The sequence below is a fragment of the Xyrauchen texanus genome, chromosome 2 (genome assembly GCF_025860055.1).
Source record: "Xyrauchen texanus isolate HMW12.3.18 chromosome 2, RBS_HiC_50CHRs, whole genome shotgun sequence".
In the NCBI taxonomy this organism is placed as follows: domain Eukaryota; kingdom Metazoa; phylum Chordata; class Actinopteri; order Cypriniformes; family Catostomidae; genus Xyrauchen; species Xyrauchen texanus.
Genome location: NC_068277.1, coordinates 31,547,578 through 31,560,854, shown reverse-complemented (window position 1 = coordinate 31,560,854; position 13,277 = coordinate 31,547,578).

Sequence of the window (13,277 nt, the reverse complement as noted above, 5' to 3'; positions counted from 1 at the left end):
GCAAACTCCAGGGGTGGTAGTCAGCATCTTTACTCGCTGAGCTACCCAGGCCCCCTAACAATAAACAATACTTTTATTCCACTTATAAATCCTGGTTCATTTTAATTACATTTTATTATTATTAAACTTTGTATACATTAACATTAGAACATATGAATTAAAAATGGCTTTTAATTACCTATTATTGACCAGTATTAATAAATGCTGTAGATAATTAGTGTCGATTGTTAGTTCATGATACGTAATTGTTTTACCCATACAAACAAATCAAACCTTATTGCAAACTTATGCCAAATAGTCATAAACAGAAAAACCAGGTGTGCCATGATCTCGATCCTAAAATCAAAAGTACCTCTCTATGACCCACGAGTTTGACCCATTATTAATGACACTGACTTCTCTCTTATTAATGCATGTGCATGTTGCAGAGTTAAGGAGCATGAAAATGATCATGTACACTGTCACCGAACTGCATTACAACCCATGATCCATCTGCAAAAATTCCTAATGACCAGCCCAATGACCCTCATGAGTTGCACAGCAAATGGATGTCAAGCTGCTCTAACAGTCACAAAATTATTGTGACTATGCACACAAACATTGTTTCAGCACCAAGACAAGTGATTCTGAATGAACTTCCTTGATTAAAAAGCTGCTGAGGCTAAGAAACAAAAGCCTTTAGAAAGACTAATCTAAGACCTAACATTTATCTTGACAGCTCTCTTAGGGAAGTGTGGGAGACTTTTTATATCTAGGTTCAGTTTTATTAGAAATGACATGCCATCTTAACTACTGCAAATAAATGCTCTCTATCTCTTAATTAAATTGTGATTTATTCATTTGTTTTTAATTGTTTATGAAGTGTGGTTCATGGCTTCTATACCTTTCAGACTCCAGCCATACATCTACAAACTAACATTGTATGTAGAATACTCTATTTACGTTTATGCATTTACATTTATGCATTTGGCAGATGCTTTTATCCAAAACGACTTACAGAGCCCTTATTACAGGGACAATCCCCCCAGAGCAACCTGGAATTAAGTGCCTTGCTCAAGGAAACAATGGTGGTGGCTGTGGGGATCGAACCAGTGACCTTCTGATTACCAGTTTACCAGTTATGTGCTTTAGACCACTACACCACCAAAAGAATGTGTATGCCATCAAATGTATGCTAAGTCTTTTCCTCTATTATTTTGTGGATTGCCAAAACGCAGTCCTAAAGGGTTAGACATTAAAGTGCAGACTTGAGTCAAGAAAATGGTCTATTCAGTGAGTCATGAGAGTAATCCATTGGGACTGCAGTTTCCTTTCTCCTCCATCAGCTGCAGAAGACATGTACATTTATTCATTTAGCAGACACTTTTATCTAAAGCGACTTACAAATAAGGAATATAGCTAGAGTGATTCATCATTAGAAGGCAATTTGGTCATGTGCTCATGGAAGAGATATGTGTTTATATACTGTATGTCACGAACCCTGCTCCTCTGCCCCATCCCTGCTTCGTCGCACACACACTCACTCCTCAAGCTCGCACGCTCGTTCCGCCCCCTCGAGCTCGCACGCTCGTTCCGCCCCCCTCGAGCTCACGCTCGTTTTGCTCCCTCGAGCTCTCACGCTCGTTTTGCTCCCTCGAGATCTCATGCTCGTTAGCAGGTCTCTCTCCTCAGGCTGACATGCACGCTCCTATGGCCAGAACATTATGACCACCTGCACTCGTCTCAATCACCCCTTTATTCGTTTCACCTGCACTCGTCTCATCACCTTTCATTGTTTACACCTGCACCTTCCCCTATAAATACCACAGCACATCCGTTTCACGGGTGTTGGTTATTGTATTTAGTTTCCCGTGTCTTTGCCCCCGCTATTCTCGTCTAGTTTTGATCTCCTCTTGAACTCCTCTTGAACTCCTCTTGATTACCCCCTTAGCTTGCCAGCTCCTCGTTTCCCTAGTACCCCTGTCTACTCCCTTTGTTAGTTTACCCGCCTCTCGATCCTGTTTACCCCGGCTTTGACCCTCGCTCCCCTCGACTACTCTCCCAGATTTGCCCCCTTTACTCTCTTTGATTCCCCGGCTTTTGACCCTACGCTTCCCTCGACAACTCTTCACTGGATTTGCCCATTTGTACTTTTGCCTGCTTTTATTGTTGTCAATAAAAGCAGTTTTTGACTTACATTGTGACTGTCTCATCTTGTGTGTGTGTGTCCGGGTTACAGAATAACCAACCTCACCGAAGACAGTCACAATGCATCACGCAGAGAATTCGCGCAGCTCACTAGAGCGGATGTTTTCAGCGCACTCTGCCCCAGGATCTACCGGTGGGAGTCATGATCGCGCGCTCACAGCCCAGGGCCAGCAGGTACGTGCGATTTTTGATTTTTGTCACCTGCTTCACCTGTGTCTGCCCCTGAGCCCGTTTATGCTTCCCATGCATATTTGAGCGCCGTGAACTCTCCACCCCCGGAGAGGTTTTTTTGGCTCTTCGGACGCTGACCAAGGGGTTTTTATGCGAGGCAGCGGTTGTGTAACTCATAACCCCGCCTCGACATTAAGGAGCCAGCGGCCCGACTCTTGGGGTTAAGCGTCAGGGAGTCAACCCTTGGAGGTTTTTGTTATGGATTTTTGTGCCCTGGCGTACCAGGTGAATTTTGATGAGGTGGCTCTGAAAGACATTTTTCAATGTGGACTGAATGAGCCAACCTCATCATTCATGCCAGGTGGTCACTGCTCTCTCAACCTGGCTCAGTTTATTGACCTCGCCCTACTGTACGCTGGTTCCTCGTTTACTGTGGGGGAGGCAGAAACTGAACCAGCGTTCCATACCATGGCCCCCGTCTTGAAGCCTACCACGGCCCCCGTCTTGAAGCCTGACACGGCCCTAGCCCCGAAGCCTGACACGGCCCTAGCCCCGAAGCCTGTCACGGCCCCAGTCCCGAGGCCTGTCACGGCCCCAGTCCTGAAGCCTGTCACGGCCCCAGTCCCGAGGCCTGTCACGGCCCCAGTCCCGAGGCCTGACACAGCCCCAGCCCTGAAGCCTGACACGGCCCTATGGCTCCACCTCCCGAGCCTCCTACGGCTCCGCCTCCCGAGCCTCCTACGGCTCCCCCTCCAGAGCCTCCCATGGCTCCACCTCCCGAGCCCCTCACGGTTCTGCTCCCAAAGACTCCAGAGCTTTCTATGACTCCGCCTCTCGGGCCTCCTACGGCTCTACCCCCCGAGACTACAGAGCCTGCCAGGTCGTCGCCTCGGGGACCTCCCATGGCGCCACCTCCATTGGCTCCACCTCCTGAGCCTTCCAGGCCTTCCCCCCTAAAGCCTCCTTCGGCTCCACCTCCAGAGCCTTCCAGGCCTCCGCCTCTAGAGCCTCCCACGGCGCCACCGTCATTGGCTCCACCTCCAGAGCCTTTCAGGCCTTCGCCCCTAAAGCCTCCTTCGGCTCCACCTCCAGAGCCTTCCAGAACCCCACCTCCAGAGCCGCCTACAGTGCCGCCTCAGACGGCACCGCCTTTCACGGCTCTTCCCTGGCCCCCTGACCCTGTCCGGTGGCCCCCTGACACTCTCCCTGTCCTGTGGCCCCCTGACACTCTCCCTGTCCTGTGGCCTCTTCCCTGGCCTCCGGACCCTATTCCTGTCCGGTGGTCACCTTCCAGACCCCCGGACCCAGTCCCTGTCCTCCAGTCGCCTTCCAGACCCCCTGACCCTGTCTCTGCCCTACGGCTGTCCCCTAGATCTCCCGACCACCCGCCTGTCCGCTATGTTCCCCCTGACCTTGCCTTGAAACTGCCCATTGACCCCATGGACTGTCTCATTTCCCTCTGTGCCCCTTGGGCTGCCCTCAATTTTGTTTGTGTGTTTTGTGGGTTGTCTGTTCAGGGTTTTTTGTTTGTTGGGATCGTCCAGCACCACTTCCTCGCAACCCGAGCCGGCCGTCAGGAGCTGTCCGTTTTAGAGGGGGAGTACTGTCACGAACCCCGCTCCTCTGCCCCATCCCGGCTTCGTCGCACACACACTCACTCCTCAAGCTCGCACGCTCGTTCGCTCTCGAGCTCGCCCTCGAGCTCTCCACGCTCGCTTTTGCTCCCTCGAGATCTCATGCTCGTTAGCAGGTCTCTCTCCTCGGGCTCACATGCACGCTCCTATGGCCAGAACATTATGACCACCTGCACTCGTCTCAATCACCCCTTTATTCGTTTCACCTGCACTCGTCTCATCACCTTTCATTGTTTACACCTGCACCTTCCCTATAAATACCACAGCACATCCGTTTCACGGGTGTTGGTTATTGTATTTAGTTTCCGTGTCTTTGCCCCCGCTAGTCTCGTCTAGTTTTGATCTCCTCTTGAACTCCTCTTGATTACCCCTTAGCTTGCCAGCTCCTCGTTTCCCTAGTACCCCTGTCTACTCCCTTTGTTAGTTTACCCGCCTCTCGATCCTGTTTACCCCGGCTTTGACCCTCGCTCCCCTCGACTACTCTCCCAGATTTGCCCCCTTTACTCTCTTTGATTCCCCGGCTTTTGACCCTACGCTTCCCTCGACAACTCTTCACTGGATTTGCCTGTTTGTACTTTTGCCTGCTTTTATTGTTGTCAATAAAAGCAGTTTTTGACTTACATTGTGACTGTCTCATCTTGTGTCTGTTTGCACAAATTTAATCCACACAAACTCAAATACACATTTTGTTCTCTTTCACAGTGCATTTCTGGATCTGTATACAAGATCTATCTTTGCAGATTACAATCTGCAGAATGGCTTCAGCTTGGTTTCAGTTTGTCCGTTACAGTCTTCTGGTCTGTAGAGAGAGTGACGGGCTGACGGCTGATTGATTTCAGGGTTGATGTGTGTGCTTGCTGCAATCCTTAGTTGTCTTTTATTGTTATTGACCTCCAAGCATATAAAAGATTCATGTGGACTGCTTACTGTGTTTGATAATGTACTTCAATGTGCCACATCACCCTGCCAGAGAGCTTCTGCACTGCCTTTATAAATATTTACTTTGCCTATCGTTTTCTTTATTTTACTTTCCTCTTCATTGCTTATTGCTCTCACACTGTTTTTGAGATCTTTCCATCATGTGAAGGCCAAAGTGACACTAGTTGACAACCTGGCAATCTGAAAGGATGTAATGATGACAGAATAGAAAAGAACATCACCTTATTATGAGAAAAACCCAACCATTTCTAAAAATAAGTAGGTCAGATGTAGGAAACCATTTCAGATACATGCTTCATTACATCCAGCATGCTTATTTTTAATAAATAACTAAATAAACATGGACAAACACATGTAAACACACACTCTCCACACGGTTTGCATGTAAAAGAAAACATAAGAGTAAACCAAACTACAAATATTTATCAGTAATGGCTCATTTGCTTTTGCAGTCTCTTATCCAGTGTTAGTTCCCAAAGGAAAGTGAGCAGGTAAAACAGCTGTGGGCCATTGCACAAGACATGCTTGATGTACTCTGGCAACCTGTCACATCTACTTATATAAGACTGACATCACAATGACACCAGTGAGCAGTGGCAATAGAGCAAGCAATTATTGAACTGTTCTCTTTGTCATAAAATCCATTTAAATGGTGTTATTGAAGCAAATCATTTAGTGCATGTTTATATACATTCTTTCTTATAGCATAATGTACCAGCCAATTGCCATTTTATTTTGAGAAATCCATCCAAGTCTTTGTAGATCCTTTTCTGCTCCTCACAGTTTTTCTTAGAATCTCTGTCTCTTTCCTAATGTGTATGTGTGTTTGTAGTTGTATATATCTGCTGCATGTTAAGCAGATGTACATTCCTCTCCTGGGTGACACACAGAAGGGCTGCGAGAGAGAGAGAGAGAGTGAGAAAGAGAGAGAGAGAGACAGAGAGAAAGAAAGTTTTTGGGGGTGGGGGACTGAGACAGTGAAGACAGTGGCTGCAGCAATGGGATCACTGCTCATCATACTCCCATCTTTCTCTTATCCCAGCCGCTAGTTGCACAACTCATTAAATCCTCTCCTCAATGTCTGTATGTCTGACAGCCTTGCTGTCTATTCTACTTTCTCTCTCTCATCACAAGCTCCTCCACCAACCCCTTTTACAAATCCATCAATTATACTGCTCAGCCTACCAGCTCTGCTTCTTTTTCCCAAAGTCTCTTTTTTTAAATGTATTCCTAGTACAGTGAAATGACTGACAAACACCCTCTGCTCATAAACATCATGCAAATGCACTCTAGTTTGTCTCAAAAGTATCAGAACCTCCAAGGTCGCATAAATATATCTGTGTGTCTCAAATCCTCAGAATAATCCATTTAACACTGTGGACACTAAATAATATTACTGAAATTGAGACACACCCCATTGAGAGCGAGAAACAATAATTGCAACCACAAGGAGGTTACCCCATGTGACTCTACCCTCCCTAGCAACCAGGCCAATTTGGTTGCTTAGGAGACCTGGCTGGAGTCACTCAGCACACCCTGGATTCAAACTCGTGACTCCAGGGGTGGTAGTTAGCATCAATACTCGCTGAGCTACTCAGGCCTCCTATTTTTGTGGTTGTTGTTATTACGTCATATATTTGGGTCAGGGGTCAAAACCAACATCTCTGGATGAAGTTTGTCCAGAATCTATTCATACTACTCACTGTGGCAGCGGGGGCGTGGTCAAGCGCCCGTCCGGGAGAGAAAAGCGGTAAGGGCGCTTGCACCTGAGCTAAATTATGTCTAACACCTGTCTCTAATTTCAGTGAGCACGGGGAGAGCGGCATAAAAATCAGCCAGAGGGCCACCATGAAAAGAGGAGTGACATGAGAGTTACGAGGCGGTGTCATTAAGCCGGCTGTTGAAAGAGTGCTTCGTGCACGTTGTTTTGTTACTTGTGATCATTTTTGTTATTAGAAGGTCCCTCCTCCCACGCTTCGTGGATGACGTCAAGGACACCGTGGGGGCGTCGCCCGTACAGCAGCTCAAACGGGGAGAACCCTGTGGAGGCTTGTGGGACCTCTCGTACTGCAAACAACAGGGGGTCTAGCCACTTATCCCAATTTCTAAGCGTCATCGGTAATGCAATTTACGAATTATGTTCTTGAGCGTTTTATTAAATCGTTCCACTAGGCCATCAGTCTGCGGATGGTAAACGCTAGTGCTGAATCGATTTAATGCCCAAGAGCTCGTAAAGTTCGCGAAGTGTTCGTGACATAAAAGTCGGTGCCTTGATCGGTGAGGATTTCTTTCGAATCCCCACCCGGAGATTATCTTGAAGAGTGCCCCTGCAACACTACGTGCGAAGATGTTGCTCAGAGGCACTGCTTCCGGATATCGCGTCGCGTAATCCACTAGGACTAACATGAAGCGATGTCCGCGTGCTGACCGTTCTAATGGCCCGACGAGGTCCATCCCAATTCTTTCGAAGGGGACCTCAATTAATGGTAGAGGGCGCAATGGCGCTTTTGGGGTGGCCGGTGGGTTTACCAGCTGACATTCACGGCACGCCGCACACCACCTGCGGACGTCACCACCAATGCCCGGCCAATAGAAACGGGCTATTAGACGGAGAAGTGTTTTCCGTTCCCCTAGGTGACCGGCCATAGGATTATAGTGAGCCGCCGGGAAAACCATTTCCCGGCGGCTCCGTGGAACCAATAATTGTGTTACTTCCTCCTTTGTTTGAGTGTCCTGTGTCACTCTATATAAACAATCTCTAATCATGGCAAAATATGGGTATGCAATGGCGATGCCCGGCCGGAGCTGGATCGCCGCCAGATGGTCCTCTGCAAGACAAACGGCTTCCTCCAGCGACGCCGGGCGGTGGCACTGGACCCACTCCACCGTTTTCCGGGGCAGCCGTTGACTAAATTGCTCCAGTACCACCTGATCGACAACACCCTCGACGTCGCGGTCCCCCACGAGCAGCCACCTCCGACAGGCGTCCCGGAGCCGTTGGGCAAATGCGAACGGGCGATCGGACTTTTCCAACTTCATGCCCCGGAAGAGCTGACGATTCTCTTCCGGGCTCTGACCGACCCATTGCAAAATGGCTCTTTTTAGGTCTGTATAGGCCAGGAGGTTAGTTGCCGGCAGTTGTTGAGCCGCGAGTTGAGCTTCCCCGGACAGGAGAGGAACTAGACGGGCTGCCCATTGTTCATACGGCCAGCCCCAGATTTCTGCCATTCGCTCAAACAAATCAAGAAAGGCCTCAGGATCGTCTGCTACCCCCATCTTCTGTAACGTGGGCGGGGGCAGCGTGGAGCGGGTGTCCGGGGTCGCGGTTGTGGCCGGCGCGGCCTCCTGGCTGAGGAGGCTCCGGATGGCGTGCCGGTCCTCTGCCTGAGCCCGCATGATCTCAAAAAACCGGCGATCCTGGTCCTGCCGGAGCTAAAGCAGGGATTGTTGGTGGCTCTGGTGTAGTGTCGCGAGGGACTGGAGGACCTTCGTCAGCTGGGAGGACTCTACGGGGCGACCCATCTCCATACTTGGATGAACAAATCCCGGGTTTCGGCACCAGTGTAAAGATCTCCTCCATGGGATGACACTTGACGCAGTGGCTCAAAGGAGCTTCACTGATCTTAGTTTAAATTGGAATTGCTTAAAGGTGCTCCTTCAATAACAAAGTCCACTTTATGATTTTATAGCTGATTAGCAAGAGCTGGACCTTGAAATATCCTTATATTCAATACAGACCAGCAGACCTCCATTTTATAGAGCCCAATGTTACAGTACAGTACTGTGCAAATGTTTTAGGCACTTGTGAAAAATGTTGCATAGTGAGAATGTCTTCAAAAATAATTAAATATATAGTTTCATTTATCACTTAATGTCACACGAAGTCCAGTAAACTTTAAAAAGCTCAATCAATATTTAGTGTGATAAATATTGATTGACACGATGTTCAGTGGGGGGGCTCTGTAGGGGTAATGACATCTGTTGCAGGGCTCCCTGTTCTTCTATTCTAAACTTTTCTAATTACAAAAGTAATGTTTGTGAATCTAACATTTATATTTCCTATTGACACTAAAACTGAAGATATAAATGACCATCTTAAGTCAAATGCTTTTGTGAAACTCTGTACTGTATGTTTGGTTCATCTCCTCTTGGCACCAGTGTGGTGTACTGTAGACAGTAATTATGAATCTAATACTGTGCAACAATGTGATTAGCTACAGGCTGAGAGAGAGTAATAAGCATAGATATATGGATAAATAGAGGGAGAGAGACAGAGATTTGGAGCTAGATTTGCTGATTTCGTTGTTTTTTCTCTATCATTGGAAACCAGTACTTAGACATGGTCAAAACAGGACTTAGGATATAATGAAGACTGACACAAATGAAAAGATCCAGGGGATCTGATCTGGTTTGATAGAGAGAACAGTACTGAGCTCTGATAAAGATACAAAAATAAAAATATATCTAAGAGATTATGCAGAATGAGACAGCAGTGCTTGATGCTAACTGAATATAAAACAGCATATTTGGGGATCAGTATACAAAAAGGCGCAGAAAGGGGGGTGCTGAAACCGTATCGATGAAATTTCATAAATACAGTTTAATGCAATTTTTGCTTTCAGTGTATGATTTATGTTAATAAAATGGCGTCCCGTTTCAGAGAGGTTTGTCATGTTTGTGGGCAGGGCTCTGCCTAACTGAAGAGAGCCCTTGTGATGTAATGGATACTAGTGAACTTTTTACAATGGGCGTATATTTAATGGGGAGACACATGGTTCTCTGATGCCCTAGTTGCGTGTGCATGATGTGTAAACTGTCCTCCAAACTGCAGCACCTCTTGCCAAAAATTTGTTCCAGCTTATATGAGTATACACAGAAAGGAAGTAGATATAATATAAAACGCCAAAACGGTGTAAGCAGACATAGACTCAGGGGAATCCTGGAAAGTGATGTGCAAGAGATCTGAGTGAAAGAGCTGTTGTTTAAATCTTACTAAGGTTATTAGACAGCGAGAGCAGGAACTGAGAGTGGTCACAGCTCTCTCCTCCAGTCTGCATGGCACCAGCTAAATTACCATGCTTGTTAAAGGGATAGTTCACAAAAAAAATTCATCATCATGCATTTCCAAACCCATTTGACTTTCTATATGCATGATTAAAACACTTTTCTTGTTATGTGTGCTCAAGACTGCAATCACACACAAAAATTGAGAAGTGGGCATGTTCATGTCATCCATGTGAGTGAATCACGGCAGGTTTCCTGAGAAATTGATGCTTCTGGGTGTAAATTTTTTAATGGGGCTCTTCACACAGGCAAAGAATAAGAACTGGTCAAAATCCAGTGATGTGGAGCAAACCATCTGCAGAGCATTGCTTAGAAGTAAACAAGACATTTGTGATGGATTTTAACACACCAGAACCAACCCATCCCATCTCAACTAGTTTTGGGTGTAGTCTAATTGCATAGTAATTAATAAGTCACAAATACAATTTTTGTACATGATTAAATAATTGTAATCAGATTAAAACTACTGAGTTTTATTTACATAAAAATTACTTTACTTTGTAAAATACATTACTTTTGATTCTAAAATAATATTATTTAAGTGTTATACGTATGTTCATATGTATGTCTGTTTGTGTTTCTGTGAGAGTTGAAGGGCGCATCCCACATAACAAATTATTGTAGGGGTGAAACGCATGATGTGTGCAACAATAGAAGAGTAAGAAATACAGACAATTATTTTTATTTGCTGGACTGGATGGAGAGAGGAATCACCCCGACTGAATGTCTCGCCAGCAGGCACGACCTCCCATGGTTAACCTGGAAGACCCTCAACAGATTACGAGTGGAACAGGGCAGGTGCAAAGCACTTATGAAAACATGGAACCACCAGACAGACAACACATGTAGCTGCGGAGCAGTACAGACAATGCCCCATCTACTGGAGTGTGAAAACGCCCCTCAGTGCAGCGCCCAGGACCTGGCTGAACTGACTACATCAGCTGTGATCTGCGCCAGATATTGGCAGAACGACATCTGAGATTGCAATGGACTCGAAGAAGAAGAAGATTTGTTGAACAAAAAAAAAGTTAGTTAAAAGTGTTCATAAAGGTTTTAGAAAGTAATTTTTAAGTATGTGATTATGTTTTTCCCATTAATTAATGAGTAATCTGTGGAGTTACAATTTTAGAGGAGTAATTAATAATCTGTAGTGGAGTACTTTTGTGATTAATTTACACAAAACTATAAGCAACAGCAACACACAGATCTAACCTTAATCTTTACATTTAAAAGTCTTAACATAAAGATCAAATATCATAATGATTCCTGAAGTCAGAATCATGGGTTTTAAGGCATGAAATTGTCATAGGCATGTTTAATATTAATATTAGTCACCATAATTTGCTTAAGTCACACAGCTATAATGCTTTCATAAACCCGGATCTGTATACCCTCTTAGTGGCTATCAAATTACAATCTTCATCCTTAGATCTGATCCTAAGAACCAATTAACATTAATAATAAATGCAGGGATTTATTTCACCAACAAACAAAAATGTCCCCCTAAGGCACCCATTTTTGGCCATTATTCTTTCTTGATGTTGTAGGAGAGCCTTTATTCTATGAAATCCACAAAAATGGGGGTGATAAGCAATGATATTGCTTATGCCACCCCTCAGCTGTCACATACAGTGGAGTCCAAAAGTCAAAGACCACTAGTGAGGATATTTATATTTTCCATTTTTATATTTTAATGCAATTCTTTCTATTAAAAATTCCAAGATTGTAAAAATTTTAAATGAGAACTCTGTCAAACTATATTGATAAAGCCTGGTAGCCAAGACATTTTTATTGTAATATATGTAGTGTATTTATTACAATATAAAACTAAAAAGTATTATTAGGTATAAAAAAAAAAAAACCTTTACAAAATTGACACTGATTATTACTAAAGGATTTAATATAAAGTACTATTATCCACTGATATAAGTGATTAAGAGATTAAAAGGCTGGCTTGAAGGCAAGGACCCTTGTGGACGAACTTGTAATGATTCTAATGAGCTGAATCTATACTGTTATATGCTTCAGGAAATATTTAGCAAGATATTAATTCCAAATATTTATAGCTCAGATCAGAGGGAATAATTCTAACTAAATAATACTACTGCATCACAATCTCTGACTATCTGGCCCTAAAAATCTCACCAATAATTTTAGACGCTTTTCCTACATAGTGTAGGCCTACATTCATTTGGTGTCCGAGAGGGCCATCACGTGGTCATTTATTGCAATGCGTCCCGCAAGCATACAAGGAGTAAGAAGGCCAGGGTTGGGGAGTAGTGGAATACATGTAACAGGATTACATATTTAAATTAAATTGGTAATTAGAATACAGTTACATTCAAAATTAATTGTTATTACTGAAGAGATTACTTTGTATTTTATTGTCATTTGTTTCATTTAATATTTAGTCCTTTCAGATGGAAAACATTTATACATATAAATGATGCGATCCAAAGTGCATTTGAACGGCAGTGAAACACTTTCTTATGATGTGTTACATTCATACGAGCAGACAGAGAAGTAAGATTGAAATAAGTTTGGAGCAGAAGAAATAGAAATAAACCTTGTGTTTTGAGCTTTACGCTAAGCTAAAATGCTATTTCTAGATATTTTACATGCACATGTTACCAGACACAATCATATTTTTTTATCAAGAAAATTCATGTTGGATCATCATTTCTTTTTTTTCTAGAAAGACCTTTGATATTAGGGCAAAAATCTTATCCTTGATGATCATTTGTGTATTGTTTTCCTGTAAAAATATATAAAACAAAATCCTTACAATAACATCAATTTGATTTATCTTAACAACACAGCATAAGATATTTAGGTTTTTCAGAGAATGTATTTTTAACATGTGTATTTTGTCTTACTGAACTGTGAAAAAAATCTACCAGTGCTGAAGAAGTAATCCAACATATTTAGAATACATTAGAAATGACATTTTACAGCATGTATTCTGTAATCTGTGGAATACATTTCAAAAGTAACCCTCCCAACCCTGAAGAAGTCCTATACACTCACTGAGCACTTTATTAGGAACACGTGTACATCTAATTATTCATGCAATTATCTAATCAGTCAATCATGCGGCAGCTATAGGTCAGGAGCTTCAGGTAATGTTCACATCAACCATTAGAATGGGGAAAATTTAGATTTTTACTGTGGCATGATTGTTGGTGCCAGATGGGCTGGTTTGAGTATTTCTGTAACTGCTGATCTTCTGGGATTTTCACACACTACAGTCTCTAAAGTTTATTCATAATGGTGCCTAAAGCA